General features: G+C 43.0%; 1 pseudogene; it reads left to right on the top strand.

Annotated features, from left to right (window-relative positions):
* Positions 1 to 248: 248 nt before the first annotated feature.
* LOC125304124 lies at positions 249 to 9133 on the top strand (annotated as a pseudogene).
* The last annotated feature ends 2 nt before the right edge of the window (positions 9134 to 9135 follow it).

Below are 9135 nucleotides of genomic sequence, written 5' to 3'. Positions count from 1 at the left end.
GGTGTCTGTCATTCATTCATTTTAACTTGTTTATTTATTTCTTGGAAAACATTATAGTTCAAGGGCAGCCTATTGTGTTAAGGTCCTTTTTGTTCCTCCTGTGTATGTAAATATCAATGGCAAGTCCCCAAGAGATAAGCCTTATTGCACCAGTCACCATGCACACTTAAACACAAGCACGCAGGTTTAATAAGTAAGCCCTGCCCCAGTTTCGGCTTGCCGAGATAAAGCCTTAGTCATCTGAGAGGGCTAGCCAGGCCTGCTGTGCAAGCGGCCATTTTTGTTATAGTCCTACTGACACAGCGTACAGCAGCCTGGCTTGGACCACAAGGTAAATACTGTTGTTGTTGAAATTCAGTACTTCACACTTAATCTGTGAGATTTTTAAACCAGGGATTAGTTCTTTTGATGCCTGACCGCCAGAAATCAAAAGAGAGGAAACATTAAGGTCTAAAGTCCTTTCACAAAGCGTGCTTTGGGATTGTTTATGATCCCAATTCGGATTTTACTATTGAACAAATTTTAGTCAATACTTTACTCAGAGGAAAATTCATGAGCTTCATAGCGATCGGATAAAGTGTTTGCTTTGCTTCTCAGTTCTTGTCGCACAAACTGTTACTGCTATTTTCTTAAACCAATGTCCATCTATTGTTACCCTAAGAACGGTCTTAACTTCTGTGATTAGGTTTAGTTCATGTAATTATTTGTTAATTTTGTAGCAATGATAAAATTTACTGTGTGTTTTTAGCATACTGAAATATCATTAAACGGTATTGTTTGTCACCTTGCAGAATCATGGACTCACACCTCCTGATAACTCTTTTACTGGGCAACTGACACCCGTGTGCAGCTGAAGGACCAAGCCCCAGGATGAGTAGTTGGAGTAAGAGCCCTGAGAGGCCAGAAGATGCCGATTGCGTGGACAAAGACTCTTGGTCATGGAGTGATGATGACATGCCATCGGCTCCAGGCAAACTGGAGGATGCTTCTGCTAGGAGTGACTCTTCACCCAGCCCCCTTCCGCCCCCCCACAAACTAGAGAGGGGCGAAGAGGAGAGGTCATTACAACAGCGAATGAGAGCTCTCTTCCCAAAGAAGCTGAGCAGCATCTTTGACAAATGGACAAAGAACGATGAAGATGACCACAATACTAATGTTGATTATAATGATGATTATCCAACGGCGATAAAAATCCTGCCAAATGGGACCAGGGTGAGCCCACCGGTGACTCCCTTCTTGGAGAGACGCTGGGAGCCAGGGGACTCGCTGAGATCCAGTAAGGGCTCTCAGAAACCCTTGATAACCCCCGGCCCTCCAGACATTAACAGGGCTTATGATGCTTTCGATGGCTCTGAGCTGACGAGCCTTCATCCAGCAGAGTACTATGCTGAGAAGCTGGAGGTCTATCAGATGAAGTACTCCTATCTGAAATCATGGCCTGGACTGCTGAGGCTCTTGGCTGGGCTAGAGCTTCTTTTTGGGGGGATGGTTTTTGCATGTATCATTGCCTACATTCAGAAGGACAGTGAATGGTCAAACTACTACGTACCAACTTATCTAAACAGTTTCACCGGATCAGGGTACTCCTACAGTGGACCTATGACACCTTTCGTGTTGGCAGTGACCGGAGTGGCGTGGATAGTGACCATAATCCTCCTGGTGCTGGGAATGACCATGTACTACCGGACCATCCTGCTGGACTCCCCCTGGTGGCCGGTCACAGAAGGCCTCATCAACGTGGCCCTCTTCCTGCTCTACATGGCGGCCGGCATTGTTTACATCAACGACCTGAACCGCGGCGGCATGTGCTATATGATTGTCGGCGTGAACCCCATCATGTCCAGCCTCTGCCGCGTGGACGGAGGCCAGATGGCTGGCACGGCCTTCATCTTCATCAACATGCTCATGTACCTGCTCAGCTTCATGGTGTGTCTGAAGATGTGGCGGCACGAGGCCACCCGCAGGGCGAGAGAGGCCCTGGGCAGCATGGTGGGTGACCAGCACACAGTTAGCCATGTCCAGAATACCAGTGCATTAGCTGGGTTGATTATATTTTCATGAAACAGGGATAGGTGTGTATTTCTTGTACCAAAATCAGGTCAGCAGGGTTTCTTCATTTTTATGTCTCTGATATGCTGAAACAGTTCAAAGGAAAGTCTGTGCAAAGTCTGTTAGTTATATTTACCATAATCTGGGAATCATTAACATCATAAAGAGTTGTAGTAGCTACCTAAAATGACTGATGTTGTAGAGAAAAGCATTTGAAAAAGTACCTCAAAAGGATGAACAGCTGCCAGTGTGTATGGTTTCTTTTCACACACATGCAGTGGTATTACTGTTGAGGAAAGATGGCTAGATTAGTGGCTTTCCCAGGGAATGACTTCTGGGCATAGGATAGCAGGCAGGCACCACTGTGTTTGATGTCAGATAAAGATTGTTGGGATGTCTGGAGTGAATGTGGACAATTCAGGTTCAATTCAAACAAAGGTTCAGATTGATATAGATAATTCAAGTTAATTCATCATAGCCATCTCTGTGCAAGTATCATACTTCCTCAGCAAGGCCTGAGCTGATAGTAAAAAGCCCATTCCATGCTTAAACTACATTTATGAATGTGATTTGGAATTATTTGAGACAGTCTGCACATCATTAAACAATGACTTGTGACAAGCAGAAGTATATTCTCCCACAGAAGCAGGTACCTCCCTCAGTCAACACTGCCAAATCCAAGTCCAAGAGGATTGTGTTCCAGGACGAGATGGATCAGCCTGAAAGGAACACCAAGCAGCTCCTCATCTCCCAGAGAGCCGAGGGAGCAGAGACTCTGTGTGGAGCCATTCCCAGTGGATACGTCCCAAAGCCTCGGGTCATTCCAGATTACATTATGTGAGTGTTAATTGGCCGTTCATACGAAATTAAATCCTGTGTGGAAAACAGCAGGCCTCAGCTCTTCTGTTTGGCATGTTTGAAACAAAGTGTTGAACAGAAGCATGGACGATTCTTGTTTTTTTCCTATATGGCTTAAACTTGTAGACGAGAATACTGTTTATGGTTTGCATGTCTATGGCCCCGCAGAAAATATCCTGAAATCACAACCGTGGAGGACAGGGAGCAGTATAAAGCGGTGTTTAATGACCAGTATCAGGAATACAGAGAGCTCCACAAAGACATCAGTGCCACTCTAGCAAAATTCAGAGAGCTGGATGCCATGATGAACAAGCTCCTAAGAAATGTCAACACCACAGAGGTCAGATCATCTTGATCTCAAAATGAAAGAATACAAATGCATAAGTCAAAAGGTTTGACTTTTTGCTGCATGTTTCTCTCCACAATACAGGACCGTAAAAGGATTGATCAAATGTTGAAAAAATATGAACTAAAGAAAAACGTAAGTACAAAAGGTACAGTGTATTCTATGGCTCAAATGCAATTGTGCAATTGTGTATTGGTGTGTTTATATCCTTATATTCGGAATATGACACTTGGATAACATCTGAATCTGGGATAACATACAATATTTCTATCTTGGTACACCTTCAGGATCCCTCGTTTTTGGAGAAGAAGGACCGCTGTGAGTACCTGAAAGCCAAACTTAGCCACATCAAGAACAGGATCAGGAATTTTGATGAAAAAATGTCAGACAACAGCCAAACATAATAAAATGGCACAATATTGCTAGTTGCTACAGAAGTGCATTCTGTATGTTAAGACCAATATTGTTGAGGAACATTTCATTCAAGTGATATATCTTTTTTCATTACAAAAGGCATATGTTTTCAGTACAAAATTACCTGTCAAATTGCACTATGCCTGCAACATCAGACTTTTTTTTTTTTCAAATGTGTGGAATAAATGTTTAATATTTTCAATTACTTTAATGTCTTTGTGTAATTCATTTACAATAAGCCTAGAAACCTTTGAAATAAAAGGGAACTGAAATTAAACTTCCTTCCAAATAAATTCAAGATGCTTATCAGAGGAGAAGTTCAAGAATTAATATAACTGTTCAGAATCCATCTTGGGTTGAGTGGAGGTCGTGTATAGCAATAACCTTTTTTGATAATTCTGTAAATTCTTGATTGAAACCCAATATCGTGATACTGCATTGTACTCACTCTAATGGCATGGGGACATTTAATTCTAGGAAAGGCATTGATCCCACCCGTCCCAATTATTCTTAAGATGTCAGAGTTTTGTAAAAAATGGAACATAATAGTCTTGTCATATGCCGACTTGTTCAAAGTTCATTTAGGGTTTTCATATTATTATCTAGAATACTTTGGAAATGCCATTTTTTAAAATGAAACGTGAGAGACGAAACGAAACGACACCAGTCGGCTGACTTCTCGCTCCATTACAACACTGGCTTTTAGTAAAAGAAAGCAGGGGGCAATAGCATGTAGTCATCAGCCACTGGTAGGCTATAGGCTAATCAAGGAGCACGGAAAGTTTAGGTTCGCATATCATGAAAGACGGTCTGTTAGACTATTCAAATGTTAGGGGGAGACTGGTGCAGCTCAGAGACGTTACGGAGTTTTCGAACCTGGTCATGAGACTATTTCATTAAGGATATATGAAGGTATTTCGCAGGTAGGCTACGTTATGTGAGACACAGGACGTGTTTTTGTTCAGATTAACTTTTAGACGTTATTCTGTTACAAGTTAACCATTTCAACTATTTATAATATTTTAGCCTAAGATAAACGTCTTACAGAATGTGTATAGACTAATTTAAAATGAAGGCTACCTTTATGATTGGCTATTAATAATTTACTGATATGTAAATCGACGTGATAGGCTACTTTACTATATTATTGTGTTAAGTTACTTGCATATAATTTCACTTAAGCTATTAAGTGAGTCAGAAGTGTTTTTCTTTGACCAAAACATGTTTGTTTTTTGAATGTACCTTTCTGTGAGATATGATACTGGCTAGGTAAAATGAGATGGGGTGAAGAGCCGTTTGGTGACCATGCCTTTCCTGTGTGTGTGTTGCCCTATAAAATGTCCTTAAATTATTGACAAACGCAGGGTAGAGTTGTAGAAAGCTGGTGAAGGATGACACTCATTTGTGTATAACAGCTGTGAATAACATGTCTGAAATTACAGTGCCACAGTGAAATCCTGAATGTAAAATTACTTTTGAAATGTCTGCATCTCTGTGCCCACATTCTAGATTCTGCACGAAATTCCATTTTATTCCATTTGCATGAATCATGTATGACCCGCGGCACTACGACAGCCCACCCGTTTACAGCCCACACTTCAACACTCCCTCTGATGGATTTTACACATCAAGGAGTGGACCCTCTCCGCGCACATACAGCTACCACACAGCACCACTTGAGCCACGTTACATGGATGAAAATACGCAGTATTTTTACAGGTGGCTCTCACCTCCAGGGATTGTGAAAACGATGGAGGGCATCTGTGTGCTTCTTTGCTTTGTTATCTTCGCTTGTGTTGCCTCCACTTTAGTCTGGGACATGCACGGGTATGAGACTAGTGTAGGAGGTTACATCTCAGGTGGAGGATTTGGTTACAATGGAGGTGTTGGCACAGGCACTGGATACTACGGAGGAGCGTATGGATACCACAGCTCTTACATGACCCCCTACTCTGCAAAGAGCGCTATGATCTCTATGGCAGCCATCAACTTTATAATAGCCTTAATGTTCCTTGTGGCTAGCTTCTCCAAAACCCGCACTGTACGTAGTCGCCGGTTCTACCTGACAGTACTGGTGGTGGATGTGTCTCTGGGGGTCCTGCAATGCATAATCAACATCATATTTGTCATTGGTGTCAACCCAATGGCCCAGAGCTCTCAGAGCATGCTGTATAACCCCATACTGATGATGTGCCAGACGCCACAAAGCACCAGCATTAGTGGAGCTGCAGGAGCAGGCTTCCCTGGCGCATATCCAATGTTTAACCAGTATCTGCACCACTACTGTTACATGGATCCAGAGGAGGTCAGTCAGTGGCTTTGTGAATCAAAATACATATAGGTTACTACAGTATGTATGTGTACCATGTATGTATGTACATATGCATACTTGCTTATAGACACAAAATGAAACAAACATGCACTGACATTGGTTAAAGAACATGTAAGTTGTTCATGATATGCTCTCACTATTTTTTTTTACAGGCTGCAGCCTTGGTCTGTGGTATATTGGTCATGGTAGTATTGATTACTGCTGCCTTCTTTTCCTATAAAACCCGTCAGTAAGATATGGCGTCATGGTAAACCCAACATTTTTTGGGATGAGCCATTTCCTAGCCCAGCAGGAAGAGAGGGCTCAGCTGACTGGGTAAGTGGCCTTGTGGGAAGCATGAGAGTTCTATCAACAACATACACATTCAGCCAACTTTGATGTCAGTTGACACATTTCCCCTATTTATGTTGACAGGAACACAATTGATGTGAACTCAATACCACACCTGGTTTCAGTGTGTTAAATCATTAACTAGTGAACAAATACCAGTTGTCTTCAGACTGAGAAACACATCAGGCTGAAACTGGTGTTATGACTTAGTAATAAAAAAGTCATTATGAATGTAACATTTTCACAGAAAATTCTTCAAATGTACTAGTAAAATATATCCCCATGGATATGCAGAATAATGTTTCAGTAAAATATTAAATTTATGGCCTCACAGCTGTCAGCAAAATCTGCCTGGTTTGGAGAATGATGTGGCTTGGGTAAACTTTTGAAAATATGTAGCTTGAAAGAAGCACACAGTTTCACTATTTTGCATTCAATAGAAGTCTCTTCAGGGGCAATAGTCTCTCTCTCTCTCACGAGGCCAGGAGGTGTCATTGCAAGATATTTTTGTGTATCGATAGAATGTGCGCTCATTTTAGTAAATTGTGCACCTTTTACTAATTAGTCTTATGATGACTCCATACTTGACTCTTGACAGAGAGTTGTAAGTCATTGTTTGAAATAAACAAAGAACACCACCCAGACTTCTCAGACACGTCAAAGAAAGGATCATAGGCTCTATCCCAGAAAAAAATAACTGGGCTTGCACGTAGGCACTTTGCTGATAAGTCCAACGTGTCTTCTGTGCATCATGTAAACAATCATAAATGGAACATGTTATCGTGGCTTCCATTGTCAGAAAATGCTTCCCATAAAGACACCAGGAAAGGGGCATTTCAAGGGCCTTTAGTAAGTTGGTTTGGCATAAGGCCATGTTACTTAAAATGACTTAGGATTTGCTGGTTTGTTACTTGGCACACTTACAACCACCACAAATAATTCTAGCCATCTAGATTCTAGGCTGTCAACTTCTGCTCATCAAGTGGTATTGGACTTCTAAATGACCCTCATGCTAATCTATCCTCTCTTCCTCAACAACAAGAAATTGAACTGTTATCTACTACAACACTGACCTGCCATGCTGTTGTGGTTGCAGTTGACTAGTTTGGGAAGCACTCTGCTGCCCCCTGCAGTGGTGGTATCAGACAAGTCCAGCCCCGACCTAAAGACAGAGGCCAGTGTGGCATCCTACCCCGAGCGGACCGTGAGTGTGGTCAGTGGAAACACTTACGACACTGTGTGAGTACACAGATCCTCTAAACGTTTTACTGTGAGCACATCTGCGCACTTTCATGACCTTTGGTTGTCTCATCCCCATAACATCCTGAATATCGGTACATTGCTGTGCTTTTAGTCATATACTCCAGGTGAATTGAACAGCTATGTGAGGTGGTGTGAGCGCTGACTAATCTAAATCCACTACGCCTTTCCACTCACTGGGACACTGTTCCCAGTTACTCTGAGCACATCCACAGCGGTCCTCCGGAGCCTCTGTATCAGGAGAACGAGATCACCTCCAGTGCTTTTGAAGTGGCTGAAGTACAGTGGACCATAGCTCCAGCCTCCAGAGCTCAGGGTCAGGCCTTGGCCTCAGAGATAGAGCTCTATGAGACAGGCTACTCCACTGGCCCTGGGACGTCTACTGAGCCGGACACAGATGGATGGGAGAGGTTAGTTTCAGTGCGGTTAATATGAAGAGGGACTTCATTTCACTTTAAGTTCAAAATCAGTGCTTGACTTGATCCAATGATTTCGCTACGATTTCAGTAGTCAGGTCTGATCTGTTGCTCAACAGCATGTATCCAGAGATCACGTCAGATGCACAGAGGCAGCAGTACAGGCGGGAGTTTGACTTGGACTTGGCCGAGTACAAGCGCCTCTCTGCCGAGATGGACGACGTCAATGACCAGATGAACAAATTGAGCAGGGAGCTTGACACTCTCGAGGAGGGATCTGCAAAATTCCAGGTCAGTTTGAGAGCTGAGCTCTCTCAAATTGTGTCTGAAAACCTGTCACAACCCTGCAAAAATCTGTCGTGATAACCCTAAAACTGACAACATAGGCTTCATGAAGTTTGGTCTCTAAAGACTTTGTCTTCGTGTTTCAGGCTGTTGCAGAGGAATACAATCGACTGAAGGACCTGAAGTGGGTAAGTGCAGTTGGGTTCTAACCCTGTAGGTAGAGAAATAGAGAGCCAGTACAGGTCCATTTAGTTCTCCAGAATTTTTTTATGTCAGATCACTTTTTTCTCTGATTGATATACCAGTGCCTAAGCTCTTCTCTTCTGACTAGGCCTCTGACTATCAGTCAAAGAAACTGCAGTGCAAGGAGCTGAAGCAGAAACTGTCTCACATCAAGCGATTGGTGAGAAAGTACGATGAGGGTTATTCTTAGACGGGCAAAATTCTCCCCGCCTGGGGGGAGGGGGGGCGTCCGCTGGAACACTGCTCCAGGACAGGCCTTTCTCACTGAGAACCTGTCACTCTTAGCCGCTGCCCATCATTGACACCGCCGAGGCACTGAGACCTCCCTCACCAGGAGCCTGTGGCTGGTTGGCCCTCTGACCACACTGCTCTGCCTCCAGCCTTGTGTGAGTACTATTTATCACCCCTGCGCAACTGTTCAAAAACTCTCTCAGTTCATGATCTGTCTGTGGACACATCAGGCTGTATTTCTGACAACCCTCAAGATTGATGAGGGAGCGTCACAGAGACTATTTACAGTACAAAGTAAAAATGGGTCAAATTTAAAAGGTACTCTTTGTTAAAAAAAAACATGTACTTTCAGTTTTGTTGTTGTGATTTCC

This window comes from Alosa alosa, chromosome 1 (genome assembly GCF_017589495.1).
Source record: "Alosa alosa isolate M-15738 ecotype Scorff River chromosome 1, AALO_Geno_1.1, whole genome shotgun sequence".
Lineage (NCBI taxonomy): Eukaryota > Metazoa > Chordata > Actinopteri > Clupeiformes > Clupeidae > Alosa > Alosa alosa.
Note: the sequence above shows the minus strand (reverse complement) of the source record. Positions and strands in the feature narration are given on the sequence as shown.